This window comes from Bison bison, unplaced genomic scaffold (genome assembly GCF_000754665.1).
Source record: "Bison bison bison isolate TAMUID 2011002044 unplaced genomic scaffold, Bison_UMD1.0 scf7180017864199, whole genome shotgun sequence".
Classification (NCBI taxonomy): Eukaryota; Metazoa; Chordata; class Mammalia; order Artiodactyla; family Bovidae; genus Bison; species Bison bison.
This window is the reverse complement of record NW_011494771.1, coordinates 169,866-177,905: the sequence shown is the minus strand read 5'-3', so window position 1 is coordinate 177,905 and position 8,040 is coordinate 169,866.

Here is an 8,040-nt window from a genome sequence, read left to right as displayed (position 1 = left end):
TAAAACAATTATTTTGCCAAGTATAAATTTTTATCTACTCTTTTGGGCAAAAATAATATTCTCACCAAAACAGAATAAATCCTATTCATCAAGGAAACAGCACTGAAGTTGGTCACTGACCCAACCTTGCACGGGTACCATCTTAACCAAGGGCTCTCTACCAGCCAGACTCAGGCCATTGGCAGCTGCGTCAGATCTAGCCGTGAGCATCCGCACCTGCCAGGGCTGCCAAAGGCTTCAAGAAAGCCCTGAAAGATCCGGAGGTGTCTACACATTCATACATGCTGCTTTTCTTTCTCCTGGGGAAGAAGATGAATGGACCCTGAGCAACAGGGGAAAGGCTTGGACTCTAAGGATAGCTAAAAGAAAAAGAGAAAACTATGTCTGTGTTATAGGAACATTGTTATAAGAATATAGTGAAAAACATTGTTACAAAGCTATCTTGTTATAGAATAAATACCACATGTATATGGATTAGAGTAGGCAGGGGGACGGGCATAAAAGGAAGCTGCCTTACTGGGGTGGCAGGACAGTCAGGGGAGATTTTCATTTTTGTGACCATAATGCTATTGGTGTCATAAGTAATAAAATAATCATTTTTTTCTGATTATAAAAGAGAGAACATCAAGGTACCAAGAATCTCTTCTTAGCAATTGCATCAGAAACCAGAAGCAGAGTGGAAAGTGGAAAGAAGTCAGGAAACTTTCATTCTTTCATCTCTTTTTCTCTAGTCTTCTCTTCCTATTCATTGTAGAAAACTTGGAAAATATATGTTAAAACTGCATTTTTCAGAGATAGATAGATACAGATAGATTTTTTCTATAAAATTAAAGTAATGCTATACACTGTTATAAAATGAAGAAGAAACACAGGATTCAGACATTTGGAAGTCAAAACATGAATTTCATTCCTGTTAAACATGTTTAGAGCAGTGGTCCCCAACCTTTTTGGCAGCAAGGACCACTTTCATGGAAGATAATTTTTCCACAGACCAGGGCTAGGGGATGGTTTCAGGATGATTCAAGTGCATCACATCTATTGTGCATTTTATTTCTAATTTAATGCTACCACTGATTCGAGAGGAGGTACCGGTCCGTGGCCTGAAAATTGGAGACCCCACAGTTCAGTTCAGTCGCTCAGTCATGTCCAACTCTTTTCGACCCCATGAATTGCAGTATGCCAGGCCTCCCTGTCCATCACCAACTCCTGGAGTTCACTCAGACTCATGTCCATCGAGTTGGTGATGTCATCCAGCCATCTCATCCTCTGTGGTCCCCTTTTCATCCTGCCTTCAATCCCCGCCAGCATCAGAGTCTTTTCCAACAAGTCAACTCTTCTCATGAGGTGGCCAAAGTACTGGAGTTTCAGCTTTAGCATCATTCCTTCCAAAGGACACCCAGGGCTGATCTCCTTTAGAATGGACTGGTTGGATCTCCTTGCAGACCAAGGGACTCTCAAGAGTCTTCTCCAACACCACAGTTCAAAAGCATCAATTCTTTGGCGCTCAGCTTTCTTCACAGGCCAACTTTCACATCCATACATGACCACTGGAAAAACCATAGCCTTGACTAGACAGACCTTTGTTGGCAAAGTAATGTCTTTGCTTTTGAATATGCTATCTAGGCTGGTCATAACTTTAGAATGTAGCTTAGCTCTGTAGGCAGGTAAGCTTACTGACCCTCGGTCCCTGAGTGGGATTGTTTATGCGCCCAGTCTATCATACCTGGGTGATGCCGGTCACTCTGCACAGGGGCAGGGCCTTTAGACTAAGACAACTGCCCAGGCAGAAGGGGTGAGTGAACCCTCGCTGCTGGAGGGCAGAACCCAAGGAGGCAAGGAGGAGGGGCTGAGCCAAGCTCAGGACTGGGAACCTCATACCTGCTCTCATGGGTAAGAGGAAGTCATGAATGGAGAGAGTGGCTAGCAAGTCACCCACAAGAACCCATGAGGAGTGATAAAAATTACAATTCCCAGGGATGCAGATGGTGGCACATCCTTGTAGAGTGCCTTCCTGGCTTGCAGGCTAGAAGCTAAGCACTATGCTGTCCAGACCCTAGTGTAGATGGAGAACTTGGGTTAGGTACACTTGACAGAGATTTGAAAGGTGGATACAGAAAGGAGGCCATTTCTGTGGTGGTGGCTTCTATTTCAGTGAGTTTGGTGGGCAAGTACGGTTCTGGATGGGGTCTGATTTTTCTCTGGCGACTTCTTGACCATGCAGTGGCATGAGCTTCAAAGCCAATAAAGTCAATGTCTGTACAAGCAGCTTACCAGTTTAGCAGATGTCTTTCTGATTTTTCTGGCCTCCAATTCACGACAGAAGTAAGTGGCCCTAGAGGTAGACTTGGAGTAGCAGCTTCCCAATTTAGCCAGAGGCTTTGAGACCAGAAAAGAGACTGTGGTTTCTGGGGTGACTCAGTTCTCTAGGATATTCCTGGGAGCTCAACCAAGATGCGGTTACTTAGTCCCTCTGATGATTCCAGAATCTATTTAATGTGTTATAACTGATCCATTTCTGCTAATCTGAGGTAGAGTGAATTCTGATCTCTGCAATGGAGCCCTAACTTTTATCTCCTAAGTTAGTCACCACTAATAATTTTAAAGAATTATGATTCTTTAGGTTGAATGTTTGTGCTCCCTTATCCCAGTCCTCCAAATCCATATGTTGAAGCCTTAATGCCCGAGGGATGGTATTTGGGAGATAATCAGGTTTAAACGTGAGGAGTTTCCCCAGTGGCTCAGATGGTAAAGAATCTCGCCTGCAATGCAGGAGACTTGGGTTCAGTCCTTTGGTGGGGAAGATCCCCTGGAGAAGGGAATGGCTACCCACTCTAGTATTCTTGCCTGGAGAATTCCATAGACAGAGGAGCCTAGCAGGTTACAGTCTATGGGGTCACAAAAGAGCTGGACAGGACTTAGTGACTAACACTTTCACTTTTCACATTTTTTCAGGTTTAAATGTGATCATGAAGGTACAGCCCACATCGATGGCATTTGTGTCTTTCTAAGAAGGTGGAGAGAGCAGAGTTCTTTCTCTGTGTGTGAGGACCCAGCAAGCAGACAGTCATCCACAAAGCAGGATGAGGGCTCCTGCCTGACACGGATCTTGGCCTCGGACTTTCCAGCCTCCAGAACTTTGAGAAATAGAAGTGTGATGTTTAAGCACCCATACTGTGGGATTTTCATGACAGCATTTCATACTGACTGAGACATAATATTAGGACCACTAGTAAATTTTCTCTGTATGCCACGTATTCTGTAATATGTATTATTTTGTGTAATTTTCATAAGAACTCTTTGAGATTAATATTTTTCTATCACTAATACACAGAGAGATTAAGTCAGATGCTCAGCACCCAATGTCCATGAGGAGAGCTTCGTGGGAATCTGGAGTAGAATCCTAATCTGTCTACACCTCCAGATCTGTCTAGACCCATTACTATATCTGGCCCATCTTCTTATCGCAGTGTTTGCTTTTTCTCTGGTTTATTTTTAAACACACCCATATGTCCTTTAAAATAAATTTCACATATTTGCAAGTATTTAGGGAGCCCCTTCCCCCATCAAATGCATGTTATTGTCAAGCCAAACCTCTACCATTCTTCCCAGGCCAGGTCTCCAATTAAACAGACAATAAAACACCTAATCAACCAAATGTCCAATAAGGATGGAAAGAGGAAAAAAGATGCGAGGAGAGAAGAAAGACACAAGACAGGCTTGTAGAAGAAAATGTACAGAGAATCCAGTAGACCTGCTATACCAGAATGTCTCTTAGCAACTCAACACCTTTTCTGCTCGCTCCTAAGCTCCCCTCTATTCCCCAGGGCTGGAATTCTCTGCCACTGGGGTTATGGTTTAGCTTCTGGCAAGGTGTAAAAAGAGGCAGAAGCCATATCACTGTTCTACGTTTGCTGAGGATATTCATGGACTTCAGCAGATGAGAGACCTTCCAAAACTCTCCAGGCTTGCTCTTATAGACCACTTGCCTCCTAGCTGCAAGCAACCATAATCATTGGTGGCAATTTCCTGCAATTCCAGATTGTTTGATAGCTAAGCAGCAAAACTCTGTGTCAGCAGCTTCTGCTAACCTTTGCTACTCTAGTCATCTCAATAATTTTATAGGCCATTAATCCCCACTTATTAAACCACTTCATACTTACAAGACCTAGAGCAGTGTCCGTTTCCAAGATGGACAGAGCAGCTATGCCACCAGAATGGGCTCCCCTAGACTGGTTCCTTCCCTTCTCCGGGCCTCAGTTTCCTCCCTTATCAGATGAACGGAATCAGACTGGGTCAAATCAAAGATCCCTTCCAGCTCTAGCACGCTGTGAGTCAACAGAAAAGAAAATCACACACACTAGGAAAGTCTCTTCTGGCCTCTCTTTCTTACACCCCACATAAGGCCAAAGGGGTTTTGTTTATCTGGCAATGGCAGGATCAACACTGAGAAACAATTTTTATTGGTGAAACTGTGTTGAGAACCAAGAAAATAAGTGAACGTTGCTGCTGCTAAGTCTCTTCAGTCGTGTCCAACTCTATGCGACCCCATAGTCGGCAGCCCATCAGGCTCCCCCGTCCTTGGGATTCTCCAGGCAAGAACACTGGAGTGGGTTGCCATTTCCTTCTCCAATGCATGAAAGTGAAAAGTAAAAGTGAAGTCGCTCAGTCGTGTCCGACTCTTAGCGACCCCATGGACTGCAGCCTACCAGGCTTCTCCGTCCATGGGATTTTCCAGGCAAGAGTACTGGAGTGGGGTGCCATTGCCGCTCTGAAGTGAACGTTAGATACACTCAAAGGTGCCAATTCATTCAGATTCCATTTCCCCTAGAAACTAACTTAATGTCCAAAAATGTTTCAATTAATGGCTACACGTCTATCATTTTCTCCCCAGCAAAAGCAAATAACTTTCCCTAGACTTGTTCTTAACCTATTCTAGAAAGATCGGTGTGGGCTGAGGAAGAACATTTGAATAACTTGGAAAACTGTGCTTGACTAATAATTCTGACTTCACTGGCTGGTGGAGGAAACAGCGCCTCTGACTTCCTGGAATCAGGTTTGATTTCTTCTGTATCACTCTGTAATAAATATCATAGACAAGGTGGCTTACTCAGCAAACATTTTTTTCCTTTTTTTTTTTTTCCTGGATTCACCAAGTAACATGAGGGATCTTAGTTCCCCAACCAGGGATCAAACACATGACCTGCATTAGGAGCACACAGTCTTAACCATTGGACCACCAGGGAAGTCCCTTATGCAGCAAACATTTATGTCTCACAGTTTTGGAGGCTAGAAGTTCAAAATCAAGGTGCTGGTAGATTCAGTTCCTTGTGAGAGCCTTCTTCTTGGCTTGAAAATAACCAGTTCTTGCTGGGTCTTCACATGGCAGAGGGAGAGGGCCCTGGTCTTTCTTCCGCTTCATATAATTCCATCATGGGGTCCCACCACCATGACCTCATCTGACCCTAACTACCTCCCAAAGTTCCAGCTTCCAAATACCATCATTTTGGGGATAAGAACGGGCTTCCCAGGTGGCACAGTGGTAAGGAATCCACCCGCTAATGCAGAAGATGTAGAAGATGGAGATGTGGGTTTGATCCCTGGGTGGGGAAAGATCCGCTGGAGATGGAAATGGCAACCAGCTCAGTATTGTTGCCTGGAGAATCCCCTAGACAGAGGAAGGAGCGTGATGAGCTATGGTCCATGGGGTGGCAAGGAGTCAGACATGACTGAGCAATGAAGCAGCACAGGGATTTGGGCATCAACATGTGAATTTTAGGGGACCACAAATGTTCAGCCCAGCACACCAGCTTTCTCCTCCTCCTAACTGTGGCCCAGCTTACAGGTCATTTCTTGAAGCGGCCCTTCGCTAACACCTGCTTCACCCTAATGTCAGAACACTACCTGCTTTCCTTTTGTGTCACTCCCTACAGCATAACTGATTCTTATCTGATGTTGCAAGCTCTATGAAGGCAAGAACACTGACGTTTCATCACAACTGTAACCCAGAACCCAGTGCAATACCACATGGGGGTATTGATCAAATGTAAGATGAAGAAATGCAAGGGGCCAAGAATCTGGTACTTTGGATAACTGAATTAACCTCTCTGAGCCTTGATTTCCTTGCTAACAGCTGCCTTATGCTGCTTTTACGAAAGTTAACTGTAACTGTACATGGAAGCGCTGAACTCGTAATTGGGAGGGTCAGCCTGTTATAGTGTAGGGGCTTGATCATCGAAGATAAACAGATCTGGTTTTCATCCCATTGCCAAGCAGTGTGAAGTCATTTAATACTTCTGAGGAGTTATGATATTTTTTATGTAAAATGGGAATATAGGTGCTTAGTTCACAGGGCCAATGTCAGAATTCAAGGAAATCTCTAGGACAGTGCCTGGTCCATGACTGATGTGTGCAGTAACCTTTGCTCACGCTGATGGAGGCAAGTGAAGGAGGTTTTCAGGCACCCATCTAGGAAGGGAGAACAAGGGTGGCCCCTCAGAGACTCAGAAGGTCCAGGTGGCTCAGCTTGGCTTCCTGCCTGAATAGGACCCTCCACCAGCACCCCAGCTGCCCCAGTTGGCTGGTGATGTTCTGGCTTCATCAAGAAAATGAAAAGGCCAGATGGGCCTCCATCAGTCCGTTGCATCATCACGCTCCCAGGACCAGCAGAGTGATTCATGTGTCAGCGCCAGTGACAGGATTAAACCCAGCAGTAATAGAAATGTGACTAGCTCTCCCACCTGCAGCAAGGGGTGTTTGGAAACAAAACTCCTACGTGTTTCCCTGAGGTGCAGGCACAGCTCTTTCCTCATGTATGTGGCAGAGAGAAAAGCTCTCAGGTGGAGGAAGGAAGGAACATGCTGGACTTCAGGATTTGTTTCTGTGACCTTGAAGGTCTCCTTGATCTTGAAATTGTTTGAACCCAATAGTGCTGTATGTGAGTGTGTGTTAGTTGCTCAGTCGTGTCCAACTCTTTGTGACCCCATGGACTGTAGCTCTTCAGGCTCCTTCCTGGCAAGAATACTGTAGTGGGTTGCCATTTCCTCCTCCATGGGACCTTCCCCACCCAGGAACTGAAACTCTTCTCCTGTGTCCCTTCCTAGCAGGTGAATTCTTTACCCGCCGAGCCATCGGGGAAGCCCTAAGAGAATATATTTGTTCATTCTTCCATGTTCACCTCCTGCCTCAACAGTTACCAGTGAGGAACACATTACTGCAACACCACCCTCTCCATCTATGTAACATCCCTCAGTCTCAGCTACCCACCCACGCCTGCTGCCTCAGGCAGTGCCATGCCAAGTTCTACCGATATAAATCCCTTCTGCGTATTTATGGAAATGCGGACCTATGTGAATTCTAAGAGCTCAAGCAGACCTTAGAGGACATTTGTTGGCCTTCTTAATTACAGATAAGGAAGTTAACAGCTTATCATGTAGAGCTACTTTCCCAAGGCCCACTGTTCGTGGGAGTCCAGCTGCATAGAGGACCCAAGTCTTAAATGGAAGGGATCTTTACACGGCAGAAATTCTGGGGAAATGGCAGGAAACTTCTGAATGCTGTTGTACTCATGTCACAAAATGAAGCATTTCTCAATGCCTTGTCCTCGGTAGGCGTGGAAATTGTAACTCTTAGATCTCTCCCAGGAGAACATGATCATAGATGAATTGTTCTAGGATCCTATAAGCTCATTCTCAGGAATAAGCCATGGATTCTGATTGCCCTTCAATTTTGGAAGTGGGCAGTTTGACTGTCAAGTCTCAGATTTCCCAATTTTGTAATTTTTAGAAATTCATTGCTTTCACACACTGTCAGGTTCCCCTGTATAGCATCTCTGATGCATGGACATCCAGCCCTTGTTTGAATACCTCTAAAAAAGACTGTGCTACTTCCTGAGTCACCTGATACATCCATCAGAGAGCTCAGCTGGCTAGAGATAACTTCCTGCCATAGGACTCCCTCCATGAATGCCACAGAGCAGGCCTGCTTCTTCTTCCTGGAAGCTAATAGTCCTGCTGCTCTCTGAAGACCTTCTGTCCAAATCCA